General features: G+C 46.4%; 1 protein-coding gene across 1 annotated transcript in view; it reads right to left on the reverse strand.

Moving 5' to 3' along the window:
• LOC123772213 (miniature) overlaps positions 1 to 24,993 on the reverse strand; it is a 111,798-nt gene extending 86,805 nt beyond the window's left edge. The window contains exon 1 of the mRNA XM_069311309.1: positions 24,682 to 24,993. The gene's annotated coding sequence lies outside the window, so the exon portion shown is untranslated. The remainder of the gene's footprint in view (positions 1 to 24,681) is intronic.
• Between the last annotated feature and the right edge of the window lie 871 nt (positions 24,994 to 25,864).

The following is a 25,864-nucleotide window of genomic DNA, read 5'->3' on the forward strand; positions in this document are numbered from 1 at the left end:
TTTGGTGTGATATCAACTCCTAGATCTTTCTCTCTGTCTGTTTCATGAAGGACTTCACAGTGTGTGTGTGTACTCACCTATATGTACTCACCTATATGTGCTTGCAGGATCGAGCATTGACTCTTGGATCCCGCCTTTCTAGCTATCGGTTGTTTACAGCAATGACTCCTGTCCCATTTCCCTATCATACCTAGTTTTAAAAGTATGAATAGTATTTGCTTCCACAACCTGTTCTCCAAGTGCATTCCATTTTTCTACTACTCTCACGCTAAAAGAAAACTTCCTAACATCTCTGTGACTCATCTGAGTTTCCAGTTTCCACCCATGTCCCCTCGTTCTGTTATTATTACGTGTGAACATTTCATCTATTTCCACTTTGTCAATTCCCCTGAGTATTTTATATGTCCCTATCATATCTCCTCTCTCCCTTCTTTTCTCTAGTGTCGTAAGGTTCAGTTCCTTCAGCCGCTCTTCATATCCCATCCCTCGTAGCTCTGGGACAAGCCTCGTCGCAAACCTCTGAACCTCTGTGTGTGTGTGTGTGTGTGTGTGTGTGTGTGTGTGTGTGTGTGTGTGTGTGTGTGTACGTGTATGTGTGATTGTGTTTATTGTTTTTACAATCTCGTGACAGTCATTATTCACAATTATTTCGCGGACACACTCAAGTTCGCGGTTCACAGATATTGTTGACACTTTTATTGTATCTGTCAGAACATTCACTCACATGGTTCGTACACTCGGCGGTGAACCATCCAGGAGAACCATCCACTAGAACACCGACGACGGTGGTGAACCATCCAGGAGAACCATCCACTAGAACACCGACGACGGTGGTGAACCATCCAGGAGAACCATCCACTAGAACACCGACGACGGTGGTGAACCAGCCAGGAGAACCATCCACTAGAACACCGACGACGGTGGTGAACCATCCAGCAGAACCATCCACTAGAACACTAAGGAATGGTATTCTGGTTCACCCACTGTTCTTGACAGTAAACATCTTGAAACTTTATTATACACCCACACTCTTAAGACCTTCACGGTTAATTGGCAATTAACGCTGCAGAAAATGACTAGTTCCTAAATTGGACGGAAAACCGTTATTTCTATTAAGAATTAAACACTGTCATTGTTACTGTGTGTGTGTGTGTGTGTGTGTGTGTGTGTGTGTGTGTGTGTGTGTGTGTGTGTGTGTGTGTGTGTTTGTTTGTTTTAAGTTTTAAGGGGTCTTGTGTCTGAGTGATATCGCTCGGGGGTCGTAGTCCTAATGGCCCGGATTCGATTCCCGGCCGAGGCAGAAACAAATAGGCAGTGTCTTTCACCCTGATGCCCTGTTCTCCTAGCTGTAAATAGGTACCTGGGAGGTAAACATCTGCTACGGACTGCTTCCTGGGGATGTGTGTGTGTGTGCACGTGTGTGTTAGAGAAATATATGTAGAAGATAGAGGAAAAATAGAGTGCTTAGAAAGGCGGGGTCCAAGAGCTAATGGCTCGAGTCTGCTAATATAAATAGTAAACAAACACACACACACACACACACACACATGATTGTGAGGCATTGCAAACGTATTTGAACACATTCCAGAAGTAGTCTGAAAAATGGCTGCTAGAGTTTAATCCACCCAAATGCAAAGTTATGAGGAATGGAACAGGAGTGGGAAGACCAGTGCAGCAGCATAGGATGAAGGGAAGACAGATTCTTCAGACAGAAAAGGATAAAGACCTGTGAGACAACTCTAAATATGCTGCCAGTTTCAACCTCAGCATAACAACAGCAGCTGCATATAGTATACTTACCAACGTCCGTATCTTCTTCAGAAATCTGGATATAGGGGGCTTTCCGGGTCCTATATAGTGAAGGCGAGACCCACACTTGAATATGCGTCCCCAGTATGGAACCCTTACCTGAAAAAGGAAAGGGGAGAAATTAGAAAAAGTCCGGAGATATAAAACATGACTCGTTCCTGAGCTGAAGGGCTTGTGCTATAAGGAAAGACTGAGAGGAAATGGACCTTACCACACTGAGTTAATTTGTGGGAAATTAGTTAATTTTCTCACGTTCTCATTAATCCAAGAACGGTCGGATTGCGGGGCTTAGAGCCTGGCTTGACCCTGCAAGCACACACACACACACACACACACACACACAGTATGCAGGGTAGGGACAGTATGCAGGGAGGTATGCGACGAGTATGCGATTTCCTCCATGCAGTCGATTCGGGAGACATGATAACCACCTACAAAATTCTCAGAGGAATTGACATGGTGGACAAAGACAAACTTTTCAGCACGGGTGGGACACGAACAAGGGGACACAGGTGGAAACTTAGTACCCAGATGAGCCACAGAGACGTTAGAAAGAATTTTTTCAGTGTCAGAGTAATTAATAAATAGAATGCATTAGGCAGTGATGTGGTGGAGGCTGACTCCATACACAGTTTCAAATGTAGATATGATAGAGCCCAGTAGGCTCAGGAACCTGTACACCAGTTGATTGACATTTGAGAGGCGGGACCAAAGAGACAAAACTCAACCCCCGCAAGCACAATTAGGTGAGTACATGCGCGCGAAAAGGTAGTCGGCAGTGCTCCCCAGTAGTCATTTTTATTAGATATATATATATATATATATATATATATATCCTATATTTAGAGTTTCTAATGCGTTTCCCTCTAATCCCTTTCCCTCTAATCCCTCTAATGCGAGTTCCCCTCTAATGCGTTATGCGTGGTTTCCTCCGAGGCTATGGGTCCCCCTTCTTCCAGCTAGAGGTGGTACTCCCTTCTATATATAATATATATATATATATATATATATATATATATATATATATATATATATATATATATATATATACACACCTCCGAGGCTAAAGGTCCCCTTTCTTCCAGCCAAGGTGGTACTCCCTTCCTATTTTAATATATAAATTATATGTATATATATATATATATATATATATATATATATATATATATATATATATATATATATATATAACATATATATATATATATATATAACATATATATATATATATATATATATATATATATATATATATATATATATAAATCTAACTGAAAACTCACACCCCAGAAGTGACTCGAACCCATAGTGCCAGAACCAATGCATCTGATGAACAGGATCCCTTAACCACTCGACCAACACGACCGGACAAAAGAGGATGGTAGCCGAGGCTAATTCCCATCCCCCCCGCCGGCACTCTGTTGGTAATCTTGGGCATGGTATTTTATCAAATCACCTCATTCTTTGGAGCACACGTATAAGGATAAGATGGGGGAATTATTTTAAGGATAAGATGGGGGAAAGGAATAGTGTTCAACCACTTGGACGGTCGGGGATTGAACGCCGAACTGCATGAAGCGAGACCGTCGTTCTACCGTTTACTCCAAGTAGTTGGGCGAACCGAAGACGGGGTGGAGATAGAGGAAATGTTTACCTTCAATAACAACAGACCTGGAGCTCATGTAAGGCAGCCCAAGACGCCCCAGAACCACACGTAAGTAAACAAGACAATATTCCTCTGGTATGAACCTAACGAATCGCAAGTAGAGATCAACAATGTACATAATTAAACATTTAGCATAAAACATGTACGTTGCCAGTCATTGCATTACACGACCGAGGATAGCTCCAAGAGCAGTAACTTCATCCTACCGGTAGAAGTAGCTGGGTACAGGTATATAGTGTACACACACACACACACACACACACACACACACACACACACACACACACACACACACACACACACACACACACCACATAAGTGACTAGTGCACAAGCTGGAGATGCATGCAGGAGTGAAAGGGAAGGTACTCCACTGGATAAGAGAGTACCTAATCAACAGAAGAGAGCGAGTCACTGTCAGAGGCGAGGTCTCAGAGTGGCGAGGCGTCACCAGTGGAGTCCCACAGGGATCAGTCCTTGGACCTATACTGTTTCTGATATATGTAAATAATCTCTCAGAGGGAATAGACTTGTTCGTCTCAATGTTTGCTGACGAGGCAAAAATTATGAGAAGGATTAAAACGGAGGAAGATAGTATGAGGGTGCAAGATGATCTAGACAAACTGAACGAATGGCCCAACAAATAGCTACTAAAGTTCAACCCATGTAAATGTAAGGTAATGAAACTAGGTGGAGGAAATAGGAGACCAGACACTGGATACCGAATGGGAGATGAAGTTCTTCACTAAACGGACAGAGAGAAAGATCTAGGAGTTGATATCACGCCAAACCTGTCTCCTGAACCCCACATCAAAATAATACCATCAGTGGTGGATGCGAGGCTGGCTAACATCAAAACTGCCTTCAGAAACCTTTGTATGGAATCCTTCAGAACCTTGTATACCACATATGAAAGATCAATCCTGGAGTATGCAGCCCCAGCATGGAGCCCGTACCTAGTCAAGCAGAAGTCGAAACTGGAAAAATTTCAGAGGTATGCCACTAGGCTAGTCCCAGAACTAAGAGGCATGAGTTACGAGGAAAAGCTGCGTGAAATGCACCTCACGTCTCTGGAAGACAGAAGAAATCTGGGAGACATGATCACTATATACAAAATTCTCAGGGGAATTGGCAGGGTAGAGAAATATGCATTATTTAACACGGGTGGTACACGCACAATGGGACACAGGTGGAAGCTGAGTACCCAAATGAGCCACAGACACATTAGAAAGGACATTTTCAGTGTCAGAGTGGTTAGTAAATGGAATACACTAGGAACTGATGTGGTGGAGGCTGACTCCATACACAGTTTCAAATGTAGATATGATAGAGCCCAGTAGGCTCAGGAATCTGTACACCAGTAGATTGACGGTTGAGAGGCGAACCGAAGAGCCGAAGCTCAACCCCCGCAAGCACAAATAGGCGAGGACACACAGTTATGCCAGCTAGGGCAATATACAGAACATATTGAACCTAACAGAATACAGCAACTTACACAAGTGAACTGCATTTTCGAGACGCCTAACTGTCAGATGAAACTAGGATACCATCTGCTGCATCTTGTTGAATAACACACACACACACACACACACACACACACACACAAACACACACAAACACACACACACACACACACATACACACTAAACTGGTTACAGCTAGGGGCCTCGCGACTGAGTGGACAGTGCTCTGGTGTCGTAGTCTTAAGGGGCAGAATTAGATCTCGGCGGAGGCAGAAACAAATGGGCAGAGTTTCTTTCACCCCTGTTGCTCCTGTTCACCTAGCAGTAAATAGGTACCTGGGAATTAGACAGCTGCTACGGGCTGCTTCCTGGGGGTGTGCGCGCACGCGTGTGTTGGAGAGAAATATATGTAGTAGATAAAATAGAGGACAAATAAATTGGTTATAAATGCGGAGTCCAAGAGCTAATAGCTTGATTCTGCAGACAAATTTTACACACACACACACACACACACACACACACACACACACACACACACACACACACACACACACACATGATCACAACCTACAAAATCCTCAGGGGAATCGACCGGGTAAACAAGGACGAACTTTTCAACACTGGTGGGACGCGAACAAGGGGACACAGGTGGAAGCTGAGTACCCAAATGAGCCACAGAGACGTTAGAAAGAACTTTTTCAGTGTCAGAGTAGTTAGCAAATGGAATGCATTAGGAAGTGATGTGGTGGAGGCTGACTCCATTCACAGTTTCAAATGTAGATATGATAGAGCCCAATAGGCTCAGGAATCTGTACACCAGTTGATTGACGGTTGAGAGGCGGGACCAAAGAGCCAGAGCTCAACCCCCGCAAGCACAATTAGGTGAGTACAATTAGGTGAGTACACACACACACACACAAAACATACAGTTTGGATCACTACCGCTTATGCGTTGAAGTCTCCAGCCTTCGGTAGTAATTCTGACTATGATATTGATAGTGTTATGTTGCTGCTACTATATTTTTTTTGTGTTTTGATTTTCAGGTATCCTGTGTTGGGTCTCCTTGTACGGTCACGGCCGGGTCTGGTACAGGACCCGGCGGTGACGGGTTTGATCACTACCGCCCCGGTATTGAAATCTCCAGCAGTGTGTAACGATGCTGTGAGCATGAGGTTATCTTGCGATGATTTCGGGGCTTAGCGTCCTCGCGGCCCGGTCCTCGACCAGGCCTCCTATTTGTTACAGATTCCCAGGAAGCAGCCTGTAGCAGCTGTCTAACTCCAAGATACCTATTTACTACTAGATGAACAGACGCGTCAGGGTGAAAGAAACTCTGCCCGTGTGTTTCCACCTCCACCGGGGATCGAACCCGGAACCTTAGGACTACGAATCCCGAGCGTTGTCCACTCAGCCACCACGCTGCAGTGATAAGTATATTTATATGATTATCCTGTACACCCTTACATAAACTGAAGGCCAAGGATGCGATGCCGTCCAGGTAAATATGGAACCCGATAGACTACACAAATCTATGCCAGAACTTCAATAAGCTTCCGAACTGAGCGGGAAAGTGACTATTAGAATTAAGTTTTATTAAGTAAGGCAATGAAGAGGGAGAGAGAGGGGGAAGATGCTCCATGAACAGAACAGTTGAGAGGGAAGACAAGTTTCAAGAGACCAAAGAGGAGCGCTGTGAGACCTCGGCGTCACACCACAGTTCCACTCAAACTGAATAACATCAGCGGCAGACAAGAAAATACAACTGAGACAAGCTCTATGACAAGCTCTTGCTCCTGCAGGCAAGACAGCAGCAACATGCCACAATGACAGCAGCAACATGCCACAATGACAGCAGCAACATGCCACAATGACAGCAGCAACATGCCACAATGACAGCAACATCATGCCACAATGACAACAACAACATGCCACAATGACAGCAGCAACATGCCACAATGACAGCAGCAACATGCCACAATGACAGCAACATCATGCCACAATGACAACAACAACATGCCACAATGACAACAACAACATGCCACAATGACAGCAACAACATGCCACAATGACAACAACATGCCACAATGACAGCAACAACATGCCACAATGACAGCAACAACATGCCACAATGACAGCAACAACATGCCACAATGACAGCAACAACATGCCACAATGACAGCAACAACATGCCACAATGACAGCAACATCATGCCACAATGACAGCAACAACATGCCACAATGACAGCAACAACATGCCACAATGACAGCAACAACATGCCACAATGACAGCAACATGCCACAATGACAGCAACAACATGCCACAATGACAGCAACAACATGCCACAATGACAGCAACAACATGCCACAATGACAGCAACATCATGCCACAATGACAGCAACATCATGCCACAATGACAGCAACAACATGCCACAATGACAGCAACAACATGCCACAATGACAGCAACATCATGCCACAATGACAACAACAACATGCCACAATGACAACAACAACATGCCACAATGACAGCAACAACATGCCACAATGACAACAACATGCCACAATGACAGCAACAACATGCCACAATGACAGCAACAACATGCCACAATGACAGCAACAACATGCCACAATGACAGCAACATCATGCCACAATGACAACAACAACATGCCACAATGACAGCAACAACATGCCACAATGACAGCAACAACATGCCACAATGACAGTAACAACATGCCACAATGACAGCAACAACATGCCACAATGACAGCAACAACATGCCACAATGACAGTAACAACATGCCACAATGACAGTAGCAACATGCCACAATGACAGTAGCAACATGCCACAATGACAGCAACAACATGCCACAATGACAGCAACAACATGCCACAATGACAGTAACATGCCACAATGACAGTAACAACATGCCACAATGACAGCAACAACATGCCACAATGACAGCAACAACATGCCACAATGACAGCAACAACATGCCACAATGACAGCAACAACATGCCACAATGACAGCAACAACATGCCTCAATGACAGCAGGATCATCAGCATGACACAGAGACATCTTGTCACCATCCTCACGTTTACGAGAGATGTTGATGTCAACAATATAAGTCTGATCATATTAAACTTGCTGATACTATTGGTTCCATCCGGCAGCCGGGTGGAGGAGGCGGGGGTCGTGGGAGGAGGCGTGTGCCACAGTCGTCAAGCCGGACACAGAGTCAGCTGTGTTCCTGCAGGACTCGGGGGTAAACCCTAAGTGACACAGTTACCTAAGTCTGTGTCACTTAGGGTTTACCCCTAAGTGACACAATTACCTAAGTCTGTGTCACTTGTGGGTTCTCTTGTTTGGAGGAAGCCGTTTTCTTTTCACGACGACTACGTCACTAAAAACACACTAACGTTTAAGTAGTCTTGCAGAAAACGGAGAATTACTTAAGATAATTAGCATTAATGCTATTTAAATTCACATTTTATGTATTTTGTAATATATATATATTGTATTAAAGATTGATAACGTTTGAAAAATTACTCGTATTATAATGAGTAATCATCTCATTAATCAACAATTATAATCATATTATAATAATTATAATCAACAGAGAGTGGTATTACATACCTAGACTTTAGTCAAACTTCTAACACTGTCCAGCGTGAGAGTCTGATACGGCAGAGTGTTGTTGTTGTTTAAGATTCAGCTACTGGGAACTAAAAGTTCCAAGTAGCACGGGCTATGGTGAGCCCGTGAAGAACTGGCACAGGAGCGGGGCTGAAACTTGTACGGTAGAAATAGTGGTATTGGAGGGGGGACCTTTACAAAATCCTATCAGCATGAAGAGTGTAAAAATAGTAGTAGAGAACCAGCACTTGAGGGACAAGAATGGGGCCGGAGTGCGGTTCTGGGACTTATATTCGTTCACTTAGCATATAAATGACGTATGTAGATATATGGAAGTACGGCAACTTTAGTAAGTTTGCCGATGACACTTACTAGAATGGGTAAAGGAACTCGTACAGGGATCCACATTTGCTGCAGGAAGACTAAATATACCCTTAAGATGGACGGAATATTGGAAATTGCAGCTCAATTCAGATAAGAACGACGGGAAGACTAGGGAAAACTTAGTAGTATATATCCGCGAGACAGTATATATTTTGTGTAAAATATATACTAGTTACACTGCTAGTTACACTCAGCGTTGTGTGTTGATTAGGAACGTCAAAGCCAGAAAGTTAATGCAAAAGCACTCGAAATAGGGCAAATAAAGCACTAAAGTTAACATGTCGAAGCGTTACAAATAAAACACTAAAGTTTACATGTCGAAGCGTTACAAATAAAACACTAAAGTTAACATGTCGAAGCGTTACAAATAAAACAGGCGACTTTGTGACTCCTGTTAACAGACTGAGAGCTTACTCATGCCATACCTCATAGTAAGCCCTACCATACCAATTTTTTCCCTGGAATAGAACCCACCAATCGGTTTACAACCAGGTACCCAATTACTACCAGAGAGAAAGTAATTGTCTCAGGTAAACAGAGATGAACAGTTAATAACTGGCGCCTTGTCAATCCTCCCCTAAGCAGGACTCGAACCCAAACCATCCGGGGTGTGTGTGCTACCACTGCCCCACCAGCGACCAGGTGTTGCTGAATGGATGGAAAGTGTTTAGAAAGAGTAAAAAGAAAGAGGCGATGAGTCACAGTAACGGGGCTGAAGATATGATGACCAGACCACACACCAGAAGATAAAGAGACGACGACGTTTCGGTCCGTAATCGACTTGATAATGGTCTAGGACGGACCGAAACGTCGTCGTCTCTTCATCTTCTGAATATTTAATCCCGGAAATTTGGAGCCTCGTATATGAAGAGTTGCTAAACAAACTCTACTTACACACACTGAACTGTGCAAGGGGATGAAAGGACTCAACACGAAGGGAGGAATGTTATAAAGAATATCAGTCCAAGTTAGAGCACTAAACTAGTAATACAAGTCAGATAAATGTAGATATAGATAAGAAATAGCCAACACGGGTTCGGAAATAGGGTTGTAGATTCACGGGAAAAAAGTTACCATCACAAAAGAACACTCTCTGGAAAGTTTCAAGATGGTATAGAGAAGTATACACGCAGGAGTGGATGGGTGCAGGTAGGAGCTAGATGCCTCGGGTGAATCAATAAGCCTTAAGCATATTCCTGTATTCTAACGTTTAATAATGCTGGTCCCACCACACACAAGTATTTTCTGGGACTCAAGTACCACTGGAAATTTAGGCTAGCGATACCTCAGCTGAGGAGACGAGGTGCAGTGTTCAACAGCATGAGTGACACCCGTCACTTCCTGCTGTCGGAAATTCCGACCTTAACTACTAACTCCTAGCATACAAAGCAAATGCAATCATGTTAGGCAAATTTTGATACTAACCTTAAAACAGCTTAGTAAATCACTCAAAGAAATTGGGATTTTGTGGCTTCTCATAGAAAATGGGACATTTGCTATGTCAACTATTTATCTATAAAATAATCTTAATACAAATAGTCGGATGACTATATGATAACACCTTCTCGCGTCTCAGAATCATTTACAAACAAAATATTGAATATATGTCACTCATGATGAAATGAAATTCGAACCGTTTTTGGGCGCGTCCCGGCAGGTCGGGGGAGGAGGAGGGACGCTACCTGCAGAGAGATCAGCAGGAGAACTGGCACAAGGGTCGCCATTAAGGAACTTCTCCACCAGACGCAGGCTTCGCAGAGCTGCCAATCGTCTGTTGTTGTTGTTTAAGATTCAGCTACTGGAAACAAAAAGTTTCCAAGTAGCACGGGCTATGGTGAGCCCGTAGTGGACTTACCTGCCACAGGAGCGGGGCTGTAACTTATCTGCCAATCGTCAAATCCCACGAGTTGTGTCGAGCCACACTGTGTAGCCACCTCACCACTTGTTGAGAAGGACCTTGTGTGGAGTCACACTGTGTACCCACCTCACCACTTGTTGTGAAGGACCTTGTATACTTCTGACCTCTTACTAGATCAATTCACGCCTGACAATATTAGTTAATGTCATTGAGGTAACGAAGCGCGAGATACCCACACGGGTGAGCGTCTCCCATTTATCTTATAATATCCCATGTCATGTTATATCTGTGATAGTGTGTTATTGCGTCTTGTACGGTGTATTACTCCGGAAGGTAAGCTGTGACGACTTAATGTAGCGGCAACGAGTCATTTGGTTCTACACGGAACACTTCCCTGACGACATTTTTGCTCGACAACGAGACGATGCGGATTATTTTTTTTTTTTGAGATATATACAAGAGTTGTTACATTCTTGTACAGCCACTAGTACGCGTAGTGTTTCGGGCAGGTCCCTGGAATACGATCCCCGCCGCGAAGAATCGTTGTTACAACCAAGTACACATTTTACTGTTGCGTTAAACAGAGGCTACAGTAAAGGATTTGATCAGGATATGTGCATGGCTTATTAAATAAGCAACATTCTGCATGACAGCTAAGGTGTACTTCCTTTTTTAAATAACCCATTATTACTTCGTAGACTAACCCTTAGTAGTTTAATTACATTAATAGATTAATTTCGATTAGGATATCATTAATCCCTCCCCCTTCTCAAGTTTGTGAAGGGAGGCTCCTAGCAGGATAAAATAGAATCATACAGTCCACTAAAAGAATAGTCCACTTAAATTCAAATGTAAATACGTAATAAATAAATTAATAAATTATATGATTAAACTAAACATTTAATAAATAAATAAATTCCTGCTGGGAGATTTTCCCCACACCTGCACTATAAGAAAAACGACCTACCTTATAAATATCGCAATTAAAACATAAGAAGCCACTTCAGTGAGCCTGATGACCCAGTCAGGGCGATGCACCATCTTGATCCGACTCCTCCCCCCCCCCCCTCCCCATATCAAGCCTGTGTTGAAGCTTGCTATATCATTTGCGTCAATGATGTTGGCCGGGAACCTGTTACACTCGTCTGCCGCCCTCTTGCATAACCAACCATGTCCTTCCTGAATCAGAATTTCTGCAGCTTATAGCCAATGTTGCGGGTTCTGACCGGGCCTATTAGTTTCAAGACCTTGTTCTTAACTTGTACATGAAGACCTACATCATGTCTCTACTCACTCTGTCTCTCTCCGCTTTCTCAAGGAATGTATTGGTTGGGATTCCTAACCTCTCCACATACGGAAAGATCAGAGTTCCACAAATGTTTGGTTATTGTGTTTTGGATTTCTTCGGGGGAATCAATGTTCGCTCTATCATACACTAACCAGAACTGGAAGCAGTAGTCCCAGTGAGGCCTCACACGGGCCAAATATAACTGGAGAACGATGTTTGTGCGGGTATTAACTCTTCTCATTATAAACCCAAACATTCTTATTTCTTCTGTAAGCGCGTTCATACGTTTGTCAACATTTACACCGTTCTTCCAGTAGACAGTGCCTGTCATATCTCAATGCTAAGACTTTTCATTTATCAATGTTGAACCATCATCTGCAACTTTTCTGCCCACTTCTGCAATGTGATGAGGTCTTTGTCGAGTCCTGCCTTGGCTTAATTTGCCTCGCAGTCTTGTCATCAGCAAATGTGCTGATATTCCTGCACGCATCAATATCTGGGCCTTGCTATATATATTACCTCAATGCAAACCATCACGACTCTCAGTGTTGGAGTTACACAACTATTTTTTTTAACAAGAATGTTGTTTTTAAAATATTTCTCACACTTACACCGACCACATAACGCATGCTTGTGGGGTGGAAAATGGTTATAATCTTGACTGGCAATGTGTTCACTTGAAACAGTTATGTCTCTGCTGAGTCTTGGTTCAAATGTTCTAATGAACTGACCAGCGGGCCTTCCTCCTACTGGAGTGGGGCAGGGGGGGGGGCGGGGTGAACACTGACGGGGTGTTCACTCACAGGATGAACGGCGGTGTTCCGTAAACTCGTTCAGCGACCAAAATGTACAAATAAATAACCTTCTCTAGTAAGAGCCGCCGCCACAGCGTCTAGCCAGCTGGCGGGGGTGGAATGTGGGGGGAGTCGGTCGGGTGTGGGCGGTGGTTGGGGGTTGGGCGGTGGTTGGGGGTTGGGCCGTGGTTGGGGGTTGGGCGGTGGTTGGGGGTTGGGTGGTGGTGGGGTGGGGTGGTGTGGGCGGTGGTGGGGTGGGGCGGCTGTGGTGGTGGGGGGGGGGGAGTCAGCCGCATGCGGTCCAGGGGATGACATATGTAAGACCGTTGTGTGACCGCACTCCCGCGCTCTACAGTCGCCGTGAACACCCCCCTTCCTGCCTACCACTATCTTCCTCCTGTCCCGTCCTTCCCTTCCGTATTACCCTTTCTCCCTCTTCCTCTCATCCGACCCTTCCACTTAATCCCCGTCTTGTCGCAGTCTTTCCCATGAGGAGTATAAATAAGATGGTATTAACCAACCTACCAGTGATTGCACTCAAATACAAATATTTATTCAGGTAAAGTACATACATACAAGGTGAAATACAAAAGTTGATGGATTTATAGGTAGAGCTAGTACATATAATGCCTAAAGCCACTATTACGCAAAGCGTTTCGGGCAGAATCTCGAATCGGGCAATATGGAATTTCGAATCAGAATCGGGCACTCCATCAATATACATGCATGGTATATGCAGCTCTGGCATCTGAACCATTCCCCACATACTTCAAGAATGCCACAATCAGATTAATCCCCGAGCTAAGCAAACCCCCAACCCAAACAGAAAATTACAGACCATTTCCCCCTCCTCGAAGTACCAGGCAAAATATTCGAGAAAATCAACAGAGACTTGTGAAGTACATGGAGAAGGAAGGGAAGTATAACACCAGGCAGCATGGGGTTAGAAACCGCAGAGGGGCCCATACAGCTATAGCCCTGATCTACCAGCATATAGCCAACGCAGTGTCGAAAAAATAACAGTGTAATATAGTGCCTAGAGACGTTTCGAAAGCGACAAAGTTTGGCACACAGGCCTAAAATATAAGATATCTGGGCTAGGACTCCCACAGAGATTTACTGCTACACTCTGCAGCTTTATAGACAATAGAACTGCTAGGCTCAATATCGCCTGCTACTTGGGTGACGTAATAGAACTGAAATGTGGAGTACCACAAGGAAACCGCCTTTCCCCGACTCTATGAACATATATATACAGCTGACCTACCCCAAGCCCAACATGGAGAATACATCACATATGATGACGATGTTACCCAAATAATATGCCAACCAGGACCATCAAGGCCGCTACTAGCCGACAAGACCAAGGCAGCAATTGAATTCTTAAACAACTTTGAGAAGCAATGGAAAACTAGCGCAAGTAAACAAAAGTTCCAGATAATACACATTGCAAAAAGAACCCAGACCCCATCATCCTTGACAACCATCCGATCCAATATGCGGATGTAGGCAGAATACTGGGACTCATGATCAATAGAACAGGGATAAAAATTCACGTAAGGGACCGACTAAAGAAAGCCAAAGCAGCCTTAGGAAAACTGAAGAGATTCCGAAGCCTCAGTACAAACATGCAGATCCACCTATATAAGGCTCTAGTCCAGCCGCATCTAGAATATCCCCCAGTACCACTTCACACAAAGAAAACTAACATGCAAAAACTGCAAGCAGTGCATAATAAGGCACTAAGGAGAGTAGCAAAACACCGTCCACCGTATGATCAGACATTCCAGGAGCTCCATGAACTCAATATACAGCCACTAAACATCAGACTACAGCACCAAGCCATCAGGGTGTGGAACACCATCAAAATGTTAGAGGACCCAATGTTAGAAAGATTACTCCAATATGAGACGCCCCGCTCCCACAGCTGGTGGCCCAAGAGCCTCGATTTACTAGATGAAAACCCCGCCCCACAGTACATAATTCCCAGATGAACTACTAACCAGAAATCTCTCCCCCAATAATTTGAAATTTATATATTATATATAATACATATATATTATATATATATATATATATATATATATATATATATATATATATATATATATATATATATATATATGTCGTACCTAGTAGCCAGAACTCACTTTTCAGCCTACAATGCAAGGCCCGATTTGCCTAATAAGCCAAGTTTTCCTGAATTAATATATTTTCTCTAATTTTTTTCTTATGAAATGATAAAGCAACCCATTTCATTATGTAAGAGGTCAATTTTTTTTTATTGGAGTTAAAATTAACGTAGATATATGACTGAACCTAACCAACCCTACCTAACCTAACCTAACCTATCTTTATAGGTTAGGTTAGGTTAGGTAGCCGAAAAAGTTAGGTTAGGTTAGGTTAGGTAGGTTAGGTAGTCGAAAAGCAATTAATTCATGAAAACTTGGCTTATTAGGCAAATCGGGCCTTGCATAGTAGGCTCAGAAGTGAGTTCTGGCTACTAGGTACGACATATATATATATATATATATATATATATATATATATATATATATATATATATATATATATATATATATATATATATATATGTCGTACCTAATAGCCAGAACGCACTTCTCAGCCTACTATTCAAGGCCCGATTTGCCTAATAAGCCAAGTTTTCATGAATTAATGTTTTTTCGTCTACCTAACCTACCTAACCTAACCTAACCTAGCTTTTTTTGGCTACCTAACCTAACCTTACCTATAAATATAGGTTAGGTTAGGTTAGGTAGGGTTGGTTAGGTTCGGTCATATATCTCCGTTAATTTTAACTCCAATAAAAAAATTGACCTCATACATAGAGAAAAGGGTTGCTTTATCATTTCATAAGAAAAAAATTATAGTAAATATATTAATTCAGGAAAACTTGGCTTATTAGGCAAATCGGGCCTTGAATAGTAGGCTGAGAAGTGAGTTCTGGCTACTAGGTACGACATATATATATATATATATATATATATATATATATATATATATATATATATATATATATATATATATATATATATATATATATATATACACACACATTATGTTTTAGTAGCAGTCTTTCTTGTAAACATATGTAGTTGAATATGACCGAAAGGGTAGGATTAATGATTCTAACACAAATCTTCTCAATATTTCTTATGTTTTTCTTCACTGTCGTGGCAGTTGAAAAATTAACTCTCCAAAGTTCATTTTCACACTTTATTTATGATCTGACGCCTAGAAGCGTTTCGCAAGACACTTTTAATATTTTCAAAGACAATTCTACATACTCAGATCGTGCTTATATTCGTTCTTTGGTGAGATGATAGGACAAATGTTTTTGGGTGAGGTGACAGGGCACGAATCAATGGGTATATTGCGTGTATTATCATCTTGCTTCTGTGCTGGTTCGGGGTCTTGAAGTGGGTAGAATAATTATGTGTTAATTGCTGGTTTTGACATTTTGATGTGTAGGGCCTCGTTGATGTCGAGTCTCCTGTTATTGTTGTATATGTCGATAATTTCTGTGTTGCTTGTTAGGATTTCTCTGGTGATGGTCTGGTTGTGTGAGGAGATTATATGCTCCTTGATGGAGTCCTGTTGCTTATGCATTGTTAATCGCCTAGAAAGAGATGTTGTCGTCTTGCCTATATACTGAGATCTTTGGGGCTGACAGTCCCCAAGCGGGCATGTGAAGGCATAGACGACGTTGGTTTCTTTCAAGGTGCTCTGTTTGGTGTCTGGAGAGTTCTTCATGAAGAACTCTCCAGTTATATTCACCTGGTTGTGCTTTCAGGGGTCGAACTCTGGCTCTTTTGGCCCGCCTCTCAACTGTGATTTATTACACACACACACACACACACACACACACACACACACACACACACACACACACACACACGTATCCAGGAAGCAACCCGTAACAGCTGTCCAACTCCCAGGTACCTATTTACTGCTAGATGAATAGGAGCATCGGGGTGATAGAAACTCTGCCCATTTGTTTCCGCCATCGCCGGGAGATTGATCCCCGGTCCCTGGGATTATATATCCCGAGCGTGGTCCACTCAGCCACCATGCCCCCCTGGATTTCAGTACTGGGAGGTTGGTGGTGATGGTGGTGGTGGTGATGGTGGTGGTGATGGTGGTGGTGATGGTGGTGGTGATGGTGGTGGTGATGGTGGTGGTGATGGTGGTGATGGTGGTGGTGGTGATGGTGGTGGTGATGGTGGTGGTGGTGATGGTGATGGTGGTGGTGATGGTGGTGGTGGTGATGGTGGTGGTGGTGATGGTGGTGGTGGTGATGGTGGTGGTGATGATGGTGGTGGTGGTGATGGTGGTGGTGGTGGTGGTGGTGGTGGTGGTGGTGGTGGTGGTGGTGGTGGTGATGGTGGTGGTGGTGGTGGTGGTGATGGTGGTGGTGGTGGTGGTGGTGGTGGTGGTGGTGGTGATGGTGGTGGTGGTGGTGGTGATGGTGGTGGTGGTGATGGTGGTGGTGGTGATGGTGGTGGTGGTGATGGTGGTGGTGGTGGTGGTGGTGGTGGTGGTGGTGGTGGTGGTGGTGGTGGATGGTGGTGGTGGTGGTGATGGTGGTGGTGGTGGTGATGGTGGTGGTGGTGGTGGTGGTGGTGGTGGTAGAGGGAGGTTGGTGGTAGCGCAGTAGAGAAAAGTCTTTCTGGAAGTGAAGATTTCTCCGACACTGTTGTCTGGAGGTCTTGTGCCCAGCTGGAGTACCCAGCCCCACACTTCCCCGGGGGCTGGTGTCCCCCTCCAGTCCTCCCCACTGCGGGTCCGCTTCATTGTCTGCTTCACTTTTGTCGACAGTGGTGGAGACTATCGGAGCCGCTGTTTTGTACCAATACCGACTAACTGACTTGTTCCTGTGCTCTCTTTACTCATCTACCTTGTCGCAATGCACTTCTACGATGAAATCTCTGATTTGTAGAATCGTCTTGAAGATACTTCATTCAATATGGCGGCCTTGTGGACCGACATATGCCAGCATGTCTTCTCTATCATGGCCACAAGTTCCCTCAGGCGGTATGGCACAATAACGTGATCTTTTAAATTAAAAATTTTGCCCCGAGGGGCGAGTTTATTGGGCAGCACCACTCATCCTGTGAGTGGACACACCGCCATAGCAGCATGTACAACACTCCCCAATAGGAAGAAAACCCGCTAGGTTGTTCATCCTGTCACTTGTACCCAGACACAGCTGGGACTTGCTTAACTGTCTCAAATGAACAGCTTCTCAAACAAGAAGATTACCATTTGTCAACCCTTAAAATCTTACGTTATTTTGCTGGTGCAAAATGGGAGAATCTTTTAAGAACAGTATCAATATTTGACAAATAGTGTTTTCCTAACTCAAACATTGTGGGGTTTATTATGCTACACTTATTTTTAATGTCTCTCAGGTGTCCACATTCTCTCAGGTAGTGGTCAAGGCGGTGTCCGTCACTCTCACTGTAGATTCTAGAACTCCTCTGCTCAACTGTTGTTTCCATCCCAAATCTCCATGGATATTTGTATTCAAGACGGATTCATGCTATTACTTTTTCTCTCCCGCGTCCTCCTCCTCTTCGTCCATAATGATTGGGATTGCCAGCTGCAGCCACATACCAGCGAACAGATTCATTGGTTTGTTGTTCTATCCTCCTTTCCTCTGTTACCTTGTCACGGTGATGTTGCCTGATAATACCTCTAATTTGTAGAAGAGTCTTGGTATGACGTATTCAATATGATTTCCTTCAGCGCCTTCAGCAGCCAGCACATCTGCTCGTTCATTTCAACATATTCCAATATGGGAGGGGATCCACAGGAACTTGGTGACTCTTCCCTGGTTGGTTAGTACCCCTCACAGCTCTCTTGATTTCAGCGACTCTCGCAAGATTTTCTGTCCGCTTTTTACTAAGGCTTTATAGCGCTGCTGGTGAATCAGTGCAGATCACTGCACCATTAGTGTTTCGTTCAAGGAATCTTAACGCCATAACAATGGCAGGAAGCTCTGCTTGTATTCAAGAGACATAGTTCTCAATACGTGCTTTTTCTTAATTTCCGCGTTGAAAGGCATTATTCCTAATCACAATGTATGCTACACCATCCCTGCCAGTGACAGGGTTAGATGACCCATCTAACTTCATGATAATCCTGCATGAGTCATCCTCCCAGGGAGGTAACCTCTCTACAGGCAGGCGCTCACGGGCTTGCTCAAGCAGGTGAAGTTCTTCGAGGTAGCAGACTGATCTGTGATATTTTTTGCTTCACCTGTTTCCCCTGTATCACAGAGCTCAGTTTTCTTGGCAATATCATTTTATTGGGGATCTCTAGCTATATTAATTGCAAACTTAGCATTCAGTTCCTTAATTCTGCTTTTATCACCGGGGAGAGACAACCCCTCTTGTAGAGTAGATGTTTGGGCAGTTCTTGGGACTCCAAGAATGATGGTCATGGTTTCATTTTGGATGCTTTCAAGTTTTTTTCATAGCGCTTTGGGAGTAGGTGCACAAAACTGGTGCGGCATAGTCTATGACGGAGCGCACATAGGCTGTGTACAGCATTTTAAGCATGGCAATAGAGACCCCATGCTCATTCCAGGTCATGGCTTTCACTGCCCAGAGTCGACTTTTACATGCTCCTTTGAGCTCCTATCGGTACCTTGAAAGAGTGATCAACCCACACAAGTGTTACACCATTAATTTGTAATTCTTCATTTTATCCCTCTTGTGATGAAAATATCTTTGTCTTGCTTGTGGAGAGAATGAAACCCAGATCAACACATTTCCTTCCAAGGAGATCAATGGACTGTTTAATTTTTCCCAAGGTGGGAGCTTGTATTAGGGCATCATCTGCATATCTCAATTGTTGTGTTCCTTCCGGAAATTCAATATTAGCAATAACGTTTATAAGTATGTTAAATAGTGTGGGGCTTAAGACCCCTCCTTTGGGGGGAGGGTTACCGAGTTCCATACTTATTGTTCTTGAGACTGCTCCGTTGAAGCAGACCTTGGCTTTTCTCCCCGTGAGGTACTCTTCAGTCCATTTCAAGAGTCTTCCCTTGACACCCATGCATGCAAGCTCGTCCAGGATCGCAATCCCTTTTGCTTTGTCGAAGGCTCCTTTGATGCCAACAAACACAGAATACTTAGCTGTGTCATTACCCAAGTGATTATCTATACAATTTGTTGTGCTCCGTCCTTATATTAATAACAAATCCATTGACCCCCTCCCCTAGCCGGCCTATTTTGTGCAACAGTCGGTTTAGGATGATCCTTTCAAGCATCTTGCAAGTGCATGACATGAGACTGATAGGTCTGTAATTGCCAGGGTTATTGGGCTTCGGTATGGGAACAATTATTGCGTGTTTCCATTGTATGGGCAACACTCCACTTAGGAATGGGAATGATTTGTTAAACAGGTGGAGTAGTGGATTCCCAGACACTTCACACAGTGCATTGAGTATGTCCTGCTCGACTCCCCGCTCGGCCGACTGGGGAGCAGGTCGGCCGAGCGGACAGCACACTGAACTTGTGATCCTGTGGTCCCGGGTTCGATCCGGGCGCCGGCGAGAAACAATGGGCAGAGTTTCTTTCACCCTTTGCCCCTGTTACCTAGCAGTAAAATAGGTACCTGGGTGTTAGTCAGCTGTCACGGGCTGCTTCCTGGGGATGGAGGCCTGGTCGAGGACCGGGCCGCGGGGACACTAAAGCCCCGAAATCATCTCAAGATAACCTCAAGATAAGAAGATGACGTAGGTGACGCCATCTTCACCAGGTGCTGTACTTTTACCATTTTTCATAGCTCACTTTACTTCCTGGGCTGTGATTGGTTGGCCATACTCGTTATCACTAAACTGAGCTCTTGTTATCCTGATTCTTCTGTCATTTTGTTGCAGGAGCTGGTCCCTGTTTATTTCTGGAGGGAGGAGAATTATGCTGCATCGCACCACTTGTGTATTAGTTCCTCAGCCTTACTCTTGGGGTCTCGCATGGATGAGTTAGCTTCACCTTCTTGGCAGGGTGAGGGCTAGGTAGGGGGAAATGCAATAAATGTTAAACATATGGTTCTCACAGTCCGTTCTTTATATATACTGTGACGATAATCTCCTTCAAGAGATTGAGCCTGCTCTTCCCTCCAAAGTTCGTCGATACATACATCCCTATACAACTAATATGGAAGAAATATCCAACAACGACAACATCTCCAAGGTTTGCCAGAGAGCAAAACGTATGCAGCCAGGAACACCTGCTCCACCTCGAACCACCAAACTACCTGTCTTGTCGCCTGCTCATTGCTGATTGGCTGCGGGTCCAGTTGCACCTGCTCTCACCCACCACACTACCTGATGTCTGGGGCCGCCACGACCTCAGTCCTCAGAATACCCAGTGCTTTCAACAAGTTAACACGTCTCGTTGGTAGACTAAGCTGTGGCTTACGTGTACTAAGAGAGGTGATAGCTTAAAGCCAATATTCCTGCACCTCTTATTTGATTGTATATTGTTCACTTGTTATTACTCACTTGTCTTAACGTAACTTTTCATTTTGTCATTTGATTATTCCTACTATTTTGATTGATTGATTTTATTATACGAATTTGTATGTCCATTTTATTCATGTTTTGCTTTTCTAACGTAATTAAAATTTCATTGTTAAATTTACTTGTGTTTTGTGTGTCTTCTCATTACCTTACCACAGACGAAGTTCCAGATTTTCTATTTTTTGTTTCTATATGTGACGAGGCCATACCCCTAGCTTTTGAACAGCCGAACACCAACGCGTTACCGTCACAATACATTAATTTTTGATTGTGTTGCTTATTTTTGGTTAAGTTAATTAATTTAGGTTAGATTTGGAATAGCTGGCTAACGTTACTTGAAGTTATGTTAAGTTCGGATAGATAAAGTTGGGTTAGGTTAAGATATTCAAAGTCAGATGAAGTTTAGTTCAGGATTTTAGAAACACTTCCTGAATAGCAGAGCAGTAACGCGTGCACGGTGTCCCAGTTCTCACCCCCACAGCCGGCCCAGTTCTCACCCCCACAGCCGGTCCAGTTCTCACCCCCACAGCCGGCCCAGTTCTCACCCCCACAGCCGGGTTAGTTCTCACCCCACAGCCGGGCTAGTTATAATTCTCACCCCCACAGCCGGCCCAGTTCTCACCCCACAGCCGGCCCAGTTTTCACTCCCACAGCAGGGCTAGTTCTCACCCCCACAGCCAGCCCAGTTCTCACCCCACAGCCGGCCCAGTTCTCACCCCACAGCCGGGCTCGTTCTCACCCCACAGCCGGGCTAGTTCTCACCCCACAGCCGGGCTAGTTCTCACCCCCACAGCCGGGTTAGTTCTCACCCCACAGCCGGGCCAGTTCTCACCCCCACAGCCGGGCCAGTTCTCACCCCCACAGCCGGGCTAGTTCTCACCCTACAGCCGGGCCAGTTCTCACCCCCACAGCCGGGCCAGTTCTCACCCCCACAGCCGGGCTAGTTCTCACCCCCACAGCCGGCCCAGTTCTCACCCCACAGCCGGGCCAGTTCTCACCCCCACAGCCGGGCTAGTTCTCACCCCCACAGCTGGCCCAGTTCTCACCCCACAGCCGGGCCAGTTCTCACCCCACAGCCGGGCCAGTTCTCACCCCCACAGCCGGCCCAGTTCTCACCCCACAGCCGGGCTAGTTCTCACCCTCAAAGCCGGGCCAGTTCTCACCGCACAGCCGGGCCAGTTCTCCACCCCACAGCCGGGCCAGTTCTCACCCCCACAGCCGGGCTAGTTCTCACCCCCACAGCCGGCCCAGTTCTCACCCCACAGCCGGGCCAGTTCTCACCCCCACAGCCGGCCCAGTTCTCACCCCACAGCCGGGCTAGTTCTCACCCCCACAGCCGGGTTAGTTCTCACCCCACAGCCGGGCCAGTTCTCACCCCACAGCCGGGCCAGTTCTCACCCCCACAGCCGGGCCAGTTCTCACCCTCACAGCCGGGCCAGTTCTCACCCCACAGCCGGGCTAGTTCTCACCCCACAGCCGGGCTAGTTCTCACCCCACAGCCGGGCTAGTTCTCACCCCCACAGCCGGCCCAGTTCTCACCCCCACAGCCGGGCTAGTTCTCACCCCACAGCCGCGTTAGTTCTCACCCCACAGCCGGGGCAGTTCTCACCCCCACAGCCGGGCTAGTTCTTACCCCACAGCCGGGCTAGTTCTCACCCCACAGCCGGGTTAGTTCTCACCCCACAGCCGGGCCAGTTCTCACCCCCACAGCCGGGCCAGTTCTCACCCCACAGCCGGGCTAGTTCTCACCCCACAGCCGGGTTAGTTCTCACCCCCACAGCCGGGCCAGTTCTCACCCCACAGCCGGGTTAGTTCTCACCCTCACAGCCGGGCTAGTTCTCACCCCACAGCCGGGTTAGTTCTCACCCCCACAGCCGGGCCAGTTCTCACCCCCACAGCCGGGCTAGTTCTCACCCCCACAGCCGGGCCAGTTCTCACCCCCACAGCCGGGCCAGTTCTCACCCCCACAGCCGGGCCAGTTCTCACCCCCACAGCCGGGCTAGTTCTCACCCCACAGCCGGGCTAGTTCTCACCCCACAGCCGGGCTAGTTCTCACCTCACAGCCGGGTTAGTTCTCACCCCACAGCCGGGCCAGTTCTCACCCCCACAGCCGGGCTAGTTCTTACCCCACAGCCGGGCTAGTTCTCACCCCACAGCCGGGCTAGTTCTCACCCCACAGCCGGGCTAGTTCTCACCCCCACAGCCGGGTTAGTTCTCACCCCACAGCCGGGCCAGTTCTCACCCCCACAGTCGGGCCAGTTCTCACCCCCACAGCCGGGCCAGTTCTCACCCCACAGCCGGGCCAGTTCTCACCCCCACAGTCGGGCCAGTTCTCACCCCCACAGCCGGGCCAGTTCTCACCCCACAGCCGGGCCAGTTCTCACCCCACAGCCGGGCCAGTTCTCACCCCCACAGCCGGGCTAGTTCTCACCCCCACAGCCGGCCCAGTTCTCACCCCCACAGCCAGGCCAGTTCTCACCCCCACAGCCGGGCCAGTTCTCACCCCCACAGCCGGGCCAGTTCTCACCCCCACAGCCGGGCCAGTTCTCACCCCCACAGCCGGGCCAGTTCTCACCCCCACAGCCGGCCCAGTTCTCACCCCCACAGCCGGCCCAGTTCTCACCCCCACAGCCGGCCCAGTTCTCACCCCCACAGCCGGCCCAGTTCTCACCCCCACAGCCGGGCCAGTTCTCACCCCCACAGCCGGGCCAGTTCTCACCCCCACAGTCGGGCTAGTTTTCACCCCACAGCCGGGCTAGTTCTCACCCCACAGCCGGGTTAGTTCTCACCCCACAGCCGGGCCAGTTCTCACCCCCACAGCCGGGCCAGTTCTCACCCCCACAGCCGGGATAGTTCTCACCCCACAGCCGGGCTAGTTCTCACCCCCACAGCCGGGCCAGTTCTCACCCCCACAGCCGGGCTAGTTCTCACCCCCACAGCCGGGCTAGTTCTCACCCCCACAGCCGGGCTAGTTCTCACCCCCACAGCCGGGCTAGTTCTCACCCCCACAGCCAGGCTAGTTCTCACCTCACAGCCGGGCTAGTTCTCACCCCCACAGCCGGGCTAGTTCTCACCCCACAGCCGGGCCAGTTCTCACCCCACAGTCGGGCTAGTTCTCACCCTACAGCCGGGCTAGTTCTCACCCCACAGACGGCCTGGGCAGCCTTGTCTGGCAATCGGCTCGAGCGATTGTTATCCAATAATATTATACAAATAATTAATGGTAACTAACCTTGAATAAAACTGAGGGTCGCTGCTGTCCTGAGTAACCTGGAGACTCTTGGGCGACTTCAACGCAGCGAAACTACTTATCCACTATCTTTTATCTTCATATATTATCCCATATATGAACCACAAATTCGAATTATGAATCAAATACACACTTTTCACACATGGTTAACTATTACAATTAGTTTACGTGGTTAATCTGGATCCCCCAGATAGGTTTAGGTTTCGAAATTGTGGCGAATGGTGGTGAACGAGAATAGATAACGGGGAAGGGGGTGGTGGAAGACCTCGGTGTAGATCCTCTCCCTCTGACGGCTGCGGCCACACTGGTGGCGTCCCCAACCGGGAAGCCGACCCCTGGCCACCGCACTCCCCGTTGCACGCACGAACGCACACAGCGACCAATTTTTGTATCAATCATTATTACAATTCATTCTCCTACCCCCTCTCCTCCTCATCCCTATTTACCCCTCCTCCGCCGATTCCCAAGTTTAACAAATCCTCGTGTTGTCGACCCTGGGGACTAGATTAGTGTGTAGGTTGAAACACCACGCCCCCACCAGGCTCCAACCCTGAGGACGCCGCCCCCTCCACCACTTCCTCTACCGTTGATTACTCCAGGATGGTCGAGGCTCCTGTCTTGACGGTAGCTTTACTTCTGTCTACTCCAGGATGGTCGAGGCTCCTGTCTTGACGGTAGCTCTACTCCTGTCTACTCCAGGATGGTCGAGGCTCCTGTCTTGACGGTAGCTCTACTCCTGTCTACTACAGGATGGTCGTGGCTCCTGTCTTGACGGCAGCTCTACTCCTGTCTACTCCAGGATGGTCGAGGCTCCTGTCTTGATGGTAGCTCTACTCCTGTCTTGATGGTAGCTCTACTCCTGTCTACTCCAGGATGGTCGAGGCTCCTGTCTTGATGGTAGCTCTACTCCTGTCTACTCCAGGATGGTTCAGGCTCCTGTCTACTTGATGGCCTGAAGATAGTGAGTCGTTAGCGTGGTTATGTTGAAGATTATTAGTCCTTAATTGTGTATTTATCGTGTTATATTTTGTCCGTGTCTGGAGATAAGAGCAGTTAGCTTTAAGTTTGGATTTGTCCGGGGACTGGTTGCCAGGTTCAAGTTTGATTGGCATGTTAAATATGGTTAACGGTATGGTTTGGGTTGCCCTGGGGTGGGGGGGGGGGC

The sequence above is a fragment of the Procambarus clarkii genome, chromosome 69 (assembly GCF_040958095.1).
Source record: "Procambarus clarkii isolate CNS0578487 chromosome 69, FALCON_Pclarkii_2.0, whole genome shotgun sequence".
Taxonomy (NCBI): Eukaryota; Metazoa; Arthropoda; class Malacostraca; order Decapoda; family Cambaridae; genus Procambarus; species Procambarus clarkii.